This window comes from Neodiprion lecontei, chromosome 7 (genome assembly GCF_021901455.1).
Source record: "Neodiprion lecontei isolate iyNeoLeco1 chromosome 7, iyNeoLeco1.1, whole genome shotgun sequence".
Taxonomy (NCBI): Eukaryota; Metazoa; Arthropoda; class Insecta; order Hymenoptera; family Diprionidae; genus Neodiprion; species Neodiprion lecontei.
In genome coordinates this window covers 4,465,394-4,478,292 of record NC_060266.1, presented here as the reverse complement: position 1 = coordinate 4,478,292, position 12,899 = coordinate 4,465,394, and positions in this window count along the sequence as shown.

Genomic DNA, 12,899 nt, shown 5'->3' with positions numbered 1-12,899 from the left:
TGTTGCAGAGAAAAAAAATTATCGGACAACTGTTGGGATATGTCGAGCTAGTTTTTCGTATCTTTTCACGCGCCGTTAAATAATGCAACCTGAAATTACGATGTAGTGTTTATCTGAAATGGAAACCGATCGCACATAATTCATTCTGTTCATACAGCGATCCAGTTTTGTTTGTATTCCGGGTGAATTTCACATCGTTACAACATGAGGGTATCCATTGATGTTGTAGATTGAATACACTAACAAAGTATCGTTCCAACTTACAGAACCGACCTGCAGTTATATCGTCAGTCATTGTCATAAACGGACCGAATTGTTTTCCTTCATCAGACGAGCATACAGAACAAACGTCGAAGGTGCACAGACTGCTTCTCCACGAGGATAAGCAGGTACGTTTTCGATTCGATTCTTGCCGGCTATATTTTCATGGTCGACTGATACCGATTTTCTTACGGATTTTCATGGCCGGTCGATGTTGCAGACAAAATATTATCAGACAACTGTTCGTATACCTCGAGCAAGTTTTTCGTACCTTTTCACGCTTCGATGAATAATGCAACCTGAAACCACGGTGTAGGATTTATCTGAGATGGAAAGCGATCGCACATCATTCATCCCTCACTTTATCATTATATTTTTGTTTCAATTTGTAGTGAATTTTACGATGCGGTGTACTCGTTGATGATGCAGTTTGAATACACTTACAAAATATCGCACCGAATTACGGAATTCAACTGCAGTTATAACGTCAGTCATGGTTATAAATGGACTGAATTGCGTTCCTTGATCGGACGAACATACAGAAGGAACGTCGCTGCTGCACCGACTGATTCTTCATGGGGAAATATAGGTACGCTATCGTTACGATTTTTACTTACCAGCTGTCTATTCATAATCTCCTCACTCCGTTCTGAACTACATCTGATTTTCAATTCTGTGTACTTACGCGTGCTTCTGTCTTTCATTTGTACACTCTGCAGATCATTCTTTCGAAGTTACAATTATTTTCGATACACGCAGCGGCGCGGCGTGTGCTTACATAAAATCCGAATTTATCGTGTGATTTAACATGCGTATTCTCTTACACTTCAGCGCAACGAGCACGCATGCAATCCTGAAGCTGTCCAATAAGATGATGCGAAAATAACGCACGTCGAAGTGCAAAGGGGCCTGTGACGGGTAAGAGAAATATCTATCCTTGAGTTACTATTCAAGCAAAAGAAACTCATCGAATTACGTTAAAATATGTAACACCAACGATATGCCTATTTGAAGAAATAATGTAAAATAATTAATTTGCTTTGACCGTGCCGATACCTGTTGAACAAACTTCGATAGATGAACTGAGCAAAAGATATGGATTGACTTTTCAGTTCAACTACGAGAAGCCTCGAGGAAATGAGCAAAAGGAAAAACGTGACGTTGACACATTTGATGACTGTTGGAATTTGCTGGGGACACTGCGCCATGGCTCGGAAGCAGAGACATCCGAGTAACCCCTGGAATAATCGGAAACGTCCGTGAGTCGCACGCGTTTGGGTTTGGTTGTTTCTTCCCTGGTGTCCCTTTGTCAGGTGGCGTGGCGGTAAAAATTGTCACACAAAATGTTCGCTTAGCTGCACGGATAGGCTCATTCGCTAAGGCAGCGGAGCTCATTCGTCAATCGAATCATTTCCTTGTAATCTTATCGAGCAATGTCCAAGTATTGTCACAACCGTTGCCCGCTGCCTGAAGCGGAATGAGCATCGCGACAGGGAACCCTCGCTTACTCGACACTTGCAAAACCAAAATTAGATTGACTTTTGAAATTATTCGAGGTATTGTCGTTTAAGCGGTGGATTTACCTGAGGTTTGATTATTTCTCAACGATTCTGTAATCGATTTAACTCCTAAAGTCTGGCACAAGTTAACGCAGTTCAATTGCATGCTTTTATTCGAGTTACTTTCCGTTTTACATCAGCCAGCACGAATTGAACAATTGCAGGTTTAGCTCGCTTAGAAAGATGCTGTTAAGCATCATATAGGATGTCTAACCCGTTTTATTTTCTTGTCGTTTTTGTACCACGAGCCCTCCAGTAATCGCAAAACTACTCAGTGTAAGAGTAGCTGGCGGGTGGCGGTACAGGAACAGATTCCTCCCTACAGGTACACGACGAACAAGTAAGTCACACACACAACCACGAGGCGATTGGAGAAGAATGATTGTGTTGGAAAGAGTGTGACAATCGTTAGCTCGTATATAGGTATTGAATCGGGCAGGTAGGGAGGGGAATGCAATGGGATCGGTTGTTTATGATTGTGAGTGCGAGTGTCTGTCTCTCCTTTTTTTATTTGTTTTTTCTTTTATTTTCTATATTTCGAAAACTCCGTTGGGTGGTTCGAAGATACAGGGAATCAGGCGAGGGTAGGCAGGTCGCGATGTACCGGAAGTGACTAACTTTTGTACATTCCACAGCGTCAGGCGATTGCAGAATTATTGTTCAGTCGTGGTAACTTTTGATGATGCTGAAATTCGCGTGTTCTCCCGACGTCTTGACTTTGCCGGTTCCTCCGAATGCCACTTTCTGTAATCGCCTGAATGGGCTGAACGCGTCTCTGAATCATCCACGCGTTTCGTGGTGCGCTGGATGAGAAGAGATGCTGAGCCCGAAGACGTCGCGTCGAAGAGGACCGCCGACCGTCACGCCAGACAATGCATGCTGTTCATCCTCCCCCAACCCCCTGCCCGGACTTGATTTCGTATCTGAGAAAAAGAATCAGCATCGCAATGTGTCGGAATTGTAAAGACGCTGATGCGGATTTTCTTTCTAAAGGATTATGCGACAAGTCCAGTTACTCTAAGTTGTGCCTTCTTCCGAATCAATCGATCGCGCCTTTTAGCGCGTCGATTTCGCGAACGCTATCAACAATTCTAACGTGAATTTTTTTTTATTTGTTTTTAACCCGTGTGCAAGTTAGACATCGCTGCCTTTTGCGCGCTGACTTGACACACCCTCTGACTCTGAGAAAAAACGCGGCATCTTCCGATCCACGGGAATGAAAATCCTGAATGTGGAAATGACGATGATGATTATGCAAAGCATTTTTACGGTCGATAATTTTCTATTTCTCCTATATAATGTGACGGTAAAGTCATTTTTTTTTCCCCCCCCCCTTATTGTGCTAATAACACTTTTTGTCTGTTGCAGCTATAATTTCATACTTTTTTTCAGGTCACTTAATCTTATCCTATTATACTTATACTAAAATTATGAAACAAACAAACTGGCAAACAGACGTTACAACAAGTTTCCGCAAACTGCTTATTCGTTTTACAAATACTTTTCTAGTATCGAATAATGCAATTTGCAAGAAATCTTGGAAAAATCACTCTTTTGAGGATTACGTTTTGTTTTCAGTCAAATTGTGAATCATTTTTCAATACAACGTGCATTTCTCTGTTTCAGGTGAATCGATCCGGTTTCATTGACGTCACTGGTTGCGAAAACGGAAATAATCTTATTTTGAAGAAAATATTTGCTGCAATGGTTCTTGGTCCGATAATCGATTGTTCAAAGAAGAATATTCTTTTGCAATCGAAACAATCTGCCAACAACTATTGCATTAAATATTTTCTTCGAGCCTTTCTTCAGATAGATTTTTCTGTTTCAGGTCGGTCAATCTGGTTTTCTTGAGAAACGACGTAGGCACACGAACGGCTACTTTAACGAAACAAAAACGATAGGTGAGCAGACGAACGGATTTTTAATGATTAATTATCCACCTAGGAAATCAATATTACGACTCAGAAGTACTACACGCAAATACGATTGACTTGCGTTAAATGTTTGAATACATGTTTCCATTCATTTTCATTACAGTTCACTGCTTTTGACGTGATCCATGCTCATGCCGAAACGAACGTTGGAGAAACCGCTACGAGATGAGTGCAGCAGCTTGGAAATTGAGAAATTTCTTCTCACGTGATTGCTCAAAGTCGAATCAAGGTTTATCTGAACAGAGCGACATCGCACGTTATTTATTCCTCACGATATCATAAGGTTTTTGTTTGAATTTGTGCTGAATTGGTCAGTGCAGTGTTCTCACTGATTATAGATATTTAATGTACTAGCGAAATATTATACGAACTTGCAGAAATCAACTGCAGTAGTATCGTCAGGCAGTGTAAGAAATGAACCAAATTGCGTTCCGTGACCAGGCGAGCACACAGAACGAACGTTGCAGCTGTACCGACTGCTTCTTCATGAGGAAGAACCAGGTACGTTGTCGAATCTGTCAACATTCTTACCGATCAGGTTGGTAAGTGTAGGGCACTGCTGAGCGACCGTCACGTATTGCGCAATTTTTAGACGGGAGATGTAACAAGTGACTCTACACCGACACTGTTGCTAGTCGGTGGCGTGATGAGCTTCCGAGAAGTGCAAAAAAAAGTACGCCACGGCGGGGGGAGGATTGCAGTCGCCGGCCTTCTCAGCGCAGTGACCAGGCTCTACCCCTAAATTAAATCCGCGGATCGCGTTCGATGGTTAATCATGCAGCGAACCCCGAAGATCACGGAGCCCGGCAAATAGAAAGATTGGCATTGGAGAGTCCATCACTGCTACAAGGTACGTTTGGTTCTCTTTGTGTGATCGTATCAAACCTGATGAAAGATTCGAATCGCGATCAAAACCAGGTTCTGACTGCTACTTTTCGCGGGGCGAAACAGGCCTGATTAGCTGTCGTGACACTTCTAAATGGTCGTTTAATGGCCTAGATATTGCACAGGATGATCCATTTATTAACGAGACTCATTTCGATCAACCTCACGTAATATACTCATCCGTCTGATTCAACTACGAACGTATTTCGTTTGGAGTTGGCCGTGATTGTTAGCATTGTTTGCAAGATGTATACAATGTTGGTTTGATAGGTAGTTCGAAAATAGCAAAATACAATGTATCGTTCGGATTTAGCTGGCAACAAATCGTCTCGTGTTATTTGTCGTTTAATTCATCATTCTGATATGTGCAAGAAAAATCTAAAAAGCGTCATTCTCATTTTTTCTCAATATGGCTGCTCCGAATTGAGCGGCAAGTCGAGAAAAAAAACACTGCACAGTAGCATCGCGGATGGGTTCAATTTCCGCCAATCAGAAACCGGCGGGAGGAGGCAACTCTCCGATTGGTCTGATATTCAAATATTTCTACTTCTCGATTCGTCAGCGTCAACCGTCACCGAATTCTCGGAACAAGCAGTTGCTACGCGAGCTTCGAATTTTCTGAGACTTCTATTCGCAGTCGCAGTTGAGTGAGTGTCAGTCCAACATTTGCTTGCATTAAAAGAATTGCTACGATCTACGAAATAATGTAGTGGCGAATGACGAATGACGATATAACAACTATGGTAAATATTCGTTGTAATTCGCGTATGTGAGTGAAAAAAAGTTTTGGTGTCAGTTGTTACGAATTGCATTTATTATCGAGTCAGACAATTTTGACGTCTGTGTTCATCTGTTATGGTAAGTTTATCAAAATATCGTTTAAAAGCAGAGTTGTGGTGTAGGTTGTGAGATTTTCTTCGAATTACTCCGTAGGTTCAGTTTTATTACGGAATTTTATGGCAAGCCGATTCGCGATCCATTGTTTTACATCGTGTACTGTCGCGGAGGATAGTTATCAGACATCAGTCGGAAAATAGCAAAATACAGTGATAATTTTCTAGTTGACAGTTTGATCGATATAATTAACGACAACTCAATTTATCGTTCGGATATATCAAGAAAAATGTAAAAAGCGTCATTCACATTTTTTCTCAATATGGCTGCGCCCGATTTGAGCGGCAAGTCGAGAAAAAAAAACACAGTGCGGTACATTGCGGCAGGGTTCAATTTCCGCCAATCAGAAACCGGCGGGAGAAGGCGAGTCTTCGATTGGTCCGATACTCAAATATTTCTACTTCTCAATTCGTCAGCGTCATCCGTCACCGAATTCTCAGAACAGACAGTTGCTACGCGAGCTTCGAATTTTCTGGGACTTCTATTCGCAGTCGCCGTTGAGTGAGTTTCAATCCAACATTTGTTTGCATGAAGAGAATTGCTACGATCTACGTAGTAATCGAGTGGCGAATTACCAATCACGATATTAAGAATGAAGTGAATATTCGTTGCAATTTGCGTACGTGAGTGAGAAAGAGTGTTGGCGTCGGTTGTTACGAATAGCGGTTATCATCGAGTAAGACTATTTTGACGCCTGTATTCATTGGTGATGGCATAAGTTTATCAGAATATTGTTTGAAAGTAGAATTGTGGTGTAGGCTGCGAGATTTTCTTCGAATTTGGAAATAGGTTCAGTTTTCTTTCAAAATTTTATGGCCAGTCGATTCGCGATCCACTGTTTTACAGCGTGTACTGTGGTGGAGAAAAAAATTTATCAGACGAGTGTTTGGATGCTTCGAGCCAATTTTCCGTACTTTTCCACGCCTTGTTGAATAATGCAACCTGTAATTACGATGTAGTGTTCACCTGAGATGGAAAGCGATCGCACATCGTTCATCCCTCACATTATTATTATATTTTTATTTGAATTTGTAGAGAATTTTACGACGCGGTGTACCCATTGACATTGGAGATTCAATACGCTAACAAAATCTTGTTCCAACTTACAGAGACGACCTGCAGCTACAACAGCAGTCATGGTTTGAACTGGACAGAATTGTATTCATTCATCAGACGAGCATACAGAACAAACGTCGAAGGTGTACCGAATGCCTCTCCGTGAAGATAAACAGGTACGTCATCCATATGATTCTTTCTTGCCGGTTATATTTTCATGGCCAAATGATACCGTTTTTCTTATGGATTTTTATGGCCAGTCGATGTTGCGGAGACAAAGTTTTATCAGACAACTGTTCGGATACCTCGAGCTAATTTTTCCGTACCTTTGCACGCCTTGTTGAATAATGCAACCTGAAATTACGATGTACTGTTCACCTGAAATGGAAAGCGATCGCACATCGTTCATCTCTCACGTTATCATTATATTTTTGTTTGAATTTGTAGAGAATTTTACGACGCGGTTCACCCATTGACATTGGAGATTCAATAAACTAACGGAATCTTGTTCCAACTGACAGAGACGACCTGCAGTTACATCAGCAGTCTTGGTTTAAACTGGACAGAATTGTATTCATTCATCAGACGAACATACAGAACAGACGTCGAAGGTGTTCCGATTGCCTCTCCACGAAGATGAACAGGTACGTCATCGATATGATTCTTACTTGCCAGGTATCTTTTCAACGTCTACTGATTTCGTTTCTCTTACGGAATTTTATGGCCTGTCGATCTTGCAGAAAAAAAAAAATTATCAGACAACTGTTCGGATATGTCGCGCTAGTTTTTCGTATCTTTTCACCCGCCGTTAAATGATGCAGCCTGAAATTACAATGTAGTGTTTACCTGAAATGGAGATCGATCGAACATTATTTGTTCCGCTCGTATAGCATTCTAGTTTCGTTTATATTCGGGGTGAATTTTACAACGCGGTGTATCGGTTGAGGTTTCAGATCGAATACACTAATCAAATATTGTCAAAACTTACAGAAACGACATGCAGTTATATCCTCAGTCATGGTCATAAATGGACAGAATTGTATTCCTTCATCGGACGAGCATACGAAACGAACGTCCTAGTTGCGCCGAATGCCTCTCCATGATGATAAACAGGTACGTCATCGATATGATTCTGACTTGCCAGGTATCTTTTCATCGTCTACTGATTTCGTTTCTCTTACGGAATTTTATGGCCTGTCGATGTTGCAGAGAAAAAAAATTATCGGACAACTGTTGGGATATGTCGAGCTAGTTTTTCGTATCTTTTCACGCGCCGTTAAATAATGCAACCTGAAATTACGATGTAGTGTTTATCTGAAATGGAAACCGATCGCACATAATTCATTCTGTTCATACAGCGATCCAGTTTTGTTTGTATTCCGGGTGAATTTCACATCGTTACAACATGAGGGTATCCATTGATGTTGTAGATTGAATACACTAACAAAGTATCGTTCCAACTTACAGAACCGACCTGCAGTTATATCGTCAGTCATTGTCATAAACGGACCGAATTGTTTTCCTTCATCAGACGAGCATACAGAACAAACGTCGAAGGTGCACAGACTGCTTCTCCACGAGGATAAGCAGGTACGTTTTCGATTCGATTCTTGCCGGCTATATTTTCATGGTCGACTGATACCGATTTTCTTACGGATTTTCATGGCCGGTCGATGTTGCAGACAAAATATTATCAGACAACTGTTCGTATACCTCGAGCAAGTTTTTCGTACCTTTTCACGCTTCGATGAATAATGCAACCTGAAACCACGGTGTAGGATTTATCTGAGATGGAAAGCGATCGCACATCATTCATCCCTCACTTTATCATTATATTTTTGTTTCAATTTGTAGTGAATTTTACGATGCGGTGTACTCGTTGATGATGCAGTTTGAATACACTTACAAAATATCGCACCGAATTACGGAATTCAACTGCAGTTATAACGTCAGTCATGGTTATAAATGGACTGAATTGCGTTCCTTGATCGGACGAACATACAGAAGGAACGTCGCTGCTGCACCGACTGATTCTTCATGGGGAAATATAGGTACGCTATCGTTACGATTTTTACTTACCAGCTGTCTATTCATAATCTCCTCACTCCGTTCTGAACTACATCTGATTTTCAATTCTGTGTACTTACGCGTGCTTCTGTCTTTCATTTGTACACTCTGCAGATCATTCTTTCGAAGTTACAATTATTTTCGATACACGCAGCGGCGCGGCGTGTGCTTACATAAAATCCGAATTTATCGTGTGATTTAACATGCGTATTCTCTTACACTTCAGCGCAACGAGCACGCATGCAATCCTGAAGCTGTCCAATAAGATGATGCGAAAATAACGCACGTCGAAGTGCAAAGGGGCCTGTGACGGGTAAGAGAAATATCTATCCTTGAGTTACTATTCAAGCAAAAGAAACTCATCGAATTACGTTAAAATATGTAACACCAACGATATGCCTATTTGAAGAAATAATGTAAAATAATTAATTTGCTTTGACCGTGCCGATACCTGTTGAACAAACTTCGATAGATGAACTGAGCAAAAGATATGGATTGACTTTTCAGTTCAACTACGAGAAGCCTCGAGGAAATGAGCAAAAGGAAAAACGTGACGTTGACACATTTGATGACTGTTGGAATTTGCTGGGGACACTGCGCCATGGCTCGGAAGCAGAGACATCCGAGTAACCCCTGGAATAATCGGAAACGTCCGTGAGTCGCACGCGTTTGGGTTTGGTTGTTTCTTCCCTGGTGTCCCTTTGTCAGGTGGCGTGGCGGTAAAAATTGTCACACAAAATGTTCGCTTAGCTGCACGGATAGGCTCATTCGCTAAGGCAGCGGAGCTCATTCGTCAATCGAATCATTTCCTTGTAATCTTATCGAGCAATGTCCAAGTATTGTCACAACCGTTGCCCGCTGCCTGAAGCGGAATGAGCATCGCGACAGGGAACCCTCGCTTACTCGACACTTGCAAAACCAAAATTAGATTGACTTTTGAAATTATTCGAGGTATTGTCGTTTAAGCGGTGGATTTACCTGAGGTTTGATTATTTCTCAACGATTCTGTAATCGATTTAACTCCTAAAGTCTGGCACAAGTTAACGCAGTTCAATTGCATGCTTTTATTCGAGTTACTTTCCGTTTTACATCAGCCAGCACGAATTGAACAATTGCAGGTTTAGCTCGCTTAGAAAGATGCTGTTAAGCATCATATAGGATGTCTAACCCGTTTTATTTTCTTGTCGTTTTTGTACCACGAGCCCTCCAGTAATCGCAAAACTACTCAGTGTAAGAGTAGCTGGCGGGTGGCGGTACAGGAACAGATTCCTCCCTACAGGTACACGACGAACAAGTAAGTCACACACACAACCACGAGGCGATTGGAGAAGAATGATTGTGTTGGAAAGAGTGTGACAATCGTTAGCTCGTATATAGGTATTGAATCGGGCAGGTAGGGAGGGGAATGCAATGGGATCGGTTGTTTATGATTGTGAGTGCGAGTGTCTGTCTCTCCTTTTTTTATTTGTTTTTTCTTTTATTTTCTATATTTCGAAAACTCCGTTGGGTGGTTCGAAGATACAGGGAATCAGGCGAGGGTAGGCAGGTCGCGATGTACCGGAAGTGACTAACTTTTGTACATTCCACAGCGTCAGGCGATTGCAGAATTATTGTTCAGTCGTGGTAACTTTTGATGATGCTGAAATTCGCGTGTTCTCCCGACGTCTTGACTTTGCCGGTTCCTCCGAATGCCACTTTCTGTAATCGCCTGAATGGGCTGAACGCGTCTCTGAATCATCCACGCGTTTCGTGGTGCGCTGGATGAGAAGAGATGCTGAGCCCGAAGACGTCGCGTCGAAGAGGACCGCCGACCGTCACGCCAGACAATGCATGCTGTTCATCCTCCCCCAACCCCCTGCCCGGACTTGATTTCGTATCTGAGAAAAAGAATCAGCATCGCAATGTGTCGGAATTGTAAAGACGCTGATGCGGATTTTCTTTCTAAAGGATTATGCGACAAGTCCAGTTACTCTAAGTTGTGCCTTCTTCCGAATCAATCGATCGCGCCTTTTAGCGCGTCGATTTCGCGAACGCTATCAACAATTCTAACGTGAATTTTTTTTTATTTGTTTTTAACCCGTGTGCAAGTTAGACATCGCTGCCTTTTGCGCGCTGACTTGACACACCCTCTGACTCTGAGAAAAAACGCGGCATCTTCCGATCCACGGGAATGAAAATCCTGAATGTGGAAATGACGATGATGATTATGCAAAGCATTTTTACGGTCGATAATTTTCTATTTCTCCTATATAATGTGACGGTAAAGTCATTTTTTTTTCCCCCCCCCCTTATTGTGCTAATAACACTTTTTGTCTGTTGCAGCTATAATTTCATACTTTTTTTCAGGTCACTTAATCTTATCCTATTATACTTATACTAAAATTATGAAACAAACAAACTGGCAAACAGACGTTACAACAAGTTTCCGCAAACTGCTTATTCGTTTTACAAATACTTTTCTAGTATCGAATAATGCAATTTGCAAGAAATCTTGGAAAAATCACTCTTTTGAGGATTACGTTTTGTTTTCAGTCAAATTGTGAATCATTTTTCAATACAACGTGCATTTCTCTGTTTCAGGTGAATCGATCCGGTTTCATTGACGTCACTGGTTGCGAAAACGGAAATAATCTTATTTTGAAGAAAATATTTGCTGCAATGGTTCTTGGTCCGATAATCGATTGTTCAAAGAAGAATATTCTTTTGCAATCGAAACAATCTGCCAACAACTATTGCATTAAATATTTTCTTCGAGCCTTTCTTCAGATAGATTTTTCTGTTTCAGGTCGGTCAATCTGGTTTTCTTGAGAAACGACGTAGGCACACGAACGGCTACTTTAACGAAACAAAAACGATAGGTGAGCAGACGAACGGATTTTTAATGATTAATTATCCACCTAGGAAATCAATATTACGACTCAGAAGTACTACACGCAAATACGATTGACTTGCGTTAAATGTTTGAATACATGTTTCCATTCATTTTCATTACAGTTCACTGCTTTTGACGTGATCCATGCTCATGCCGAAACGAACGTTGGAGAAACCGCTACGAGATGAATGCAGCAGCTTGGAAACTGAGAAATTTCTTCTCACGTGATTGCTCAAAGTCGAATCAAGGTTTATCTGAACAGAGCGACATCGCATGTTATTTATTCCTCACGATATCATAAGGTTTTTGTTTGAATTTGTGCTGAATTGGTCCGTGCAGTGTTCTCACTGATTATAAATATTGAATGTACTAACGAAATATTATACGAACTTACAGAAATCAACTGCAGTAGTATCGTCAGGCATTGTAAGAAATGAACCAAATTGCGTTTCATCACCAGGCGAGCACACAGAACGAACGTTGCAGCTGTACCGACTGTTTCTTCATGAGGAAGAACCAGGTACGTTGTCGATATGATTCTTGCTGACCAGTTGTCTTTTCATCGTCTGCGAATTTCGTTCATTCTCACAAAATTTGATGGCCAGTCGACGTTGCAGAGAAAAAATTTTATCAAATAACTGTTGGGATACCTCGAGCTGATTTTTCCGTACCTTTGCACGCCTCGTTGGATAATGCAACCTGAAATTACGATTTAGTGTTCACCTGAGATGTAAAGCGATGGAACATCAATCATCCCTCACATTATCATTATATTTTGTTTGTATTCGCGGTGAATTTCACATCACGGTGTATCCATTGATGTTGGAGATTGAATAAACTAACAAAATATTGTTCCAACTTACAGAAACGACCTGCAGTTATATCGTCAGTCACGGTTCGAACTGGACTGAATTGTATCCATTCATCAGACGAGCATACAGAACAAACGTCGAAGGTGTACCGAATGCCTCTCCATGAGGATAAACAGGTACGTCATCGATATGATTCTTTCTTACCGGCTATATTTTCATGGTCAACTGATACCGTTTTTCTTACGGTTTTTTATGGCCAGTCGATATTGCGGGGACAAAGTATTATCAGACAACTGTTCGGATACCTCGAGCTAATTTTTCCGTACCTTTTCACGCTTCGTTGAATAATCCAACCTGAAATTACGATGTAGTGTTCACCTGAGATGGAAAGCGATGGAACATCATTCATCCCTCACATTATCATTATATTTTTGTTTGTATTCGGGGTGAATTTTACATCGCGGTGTATCCATTGATGTTGTAGATTGAATACACTAACAAAGTATCGTTCCAACTTACAGAACCGACCTGCAGTTATATCCTCAGTCATTGTCAT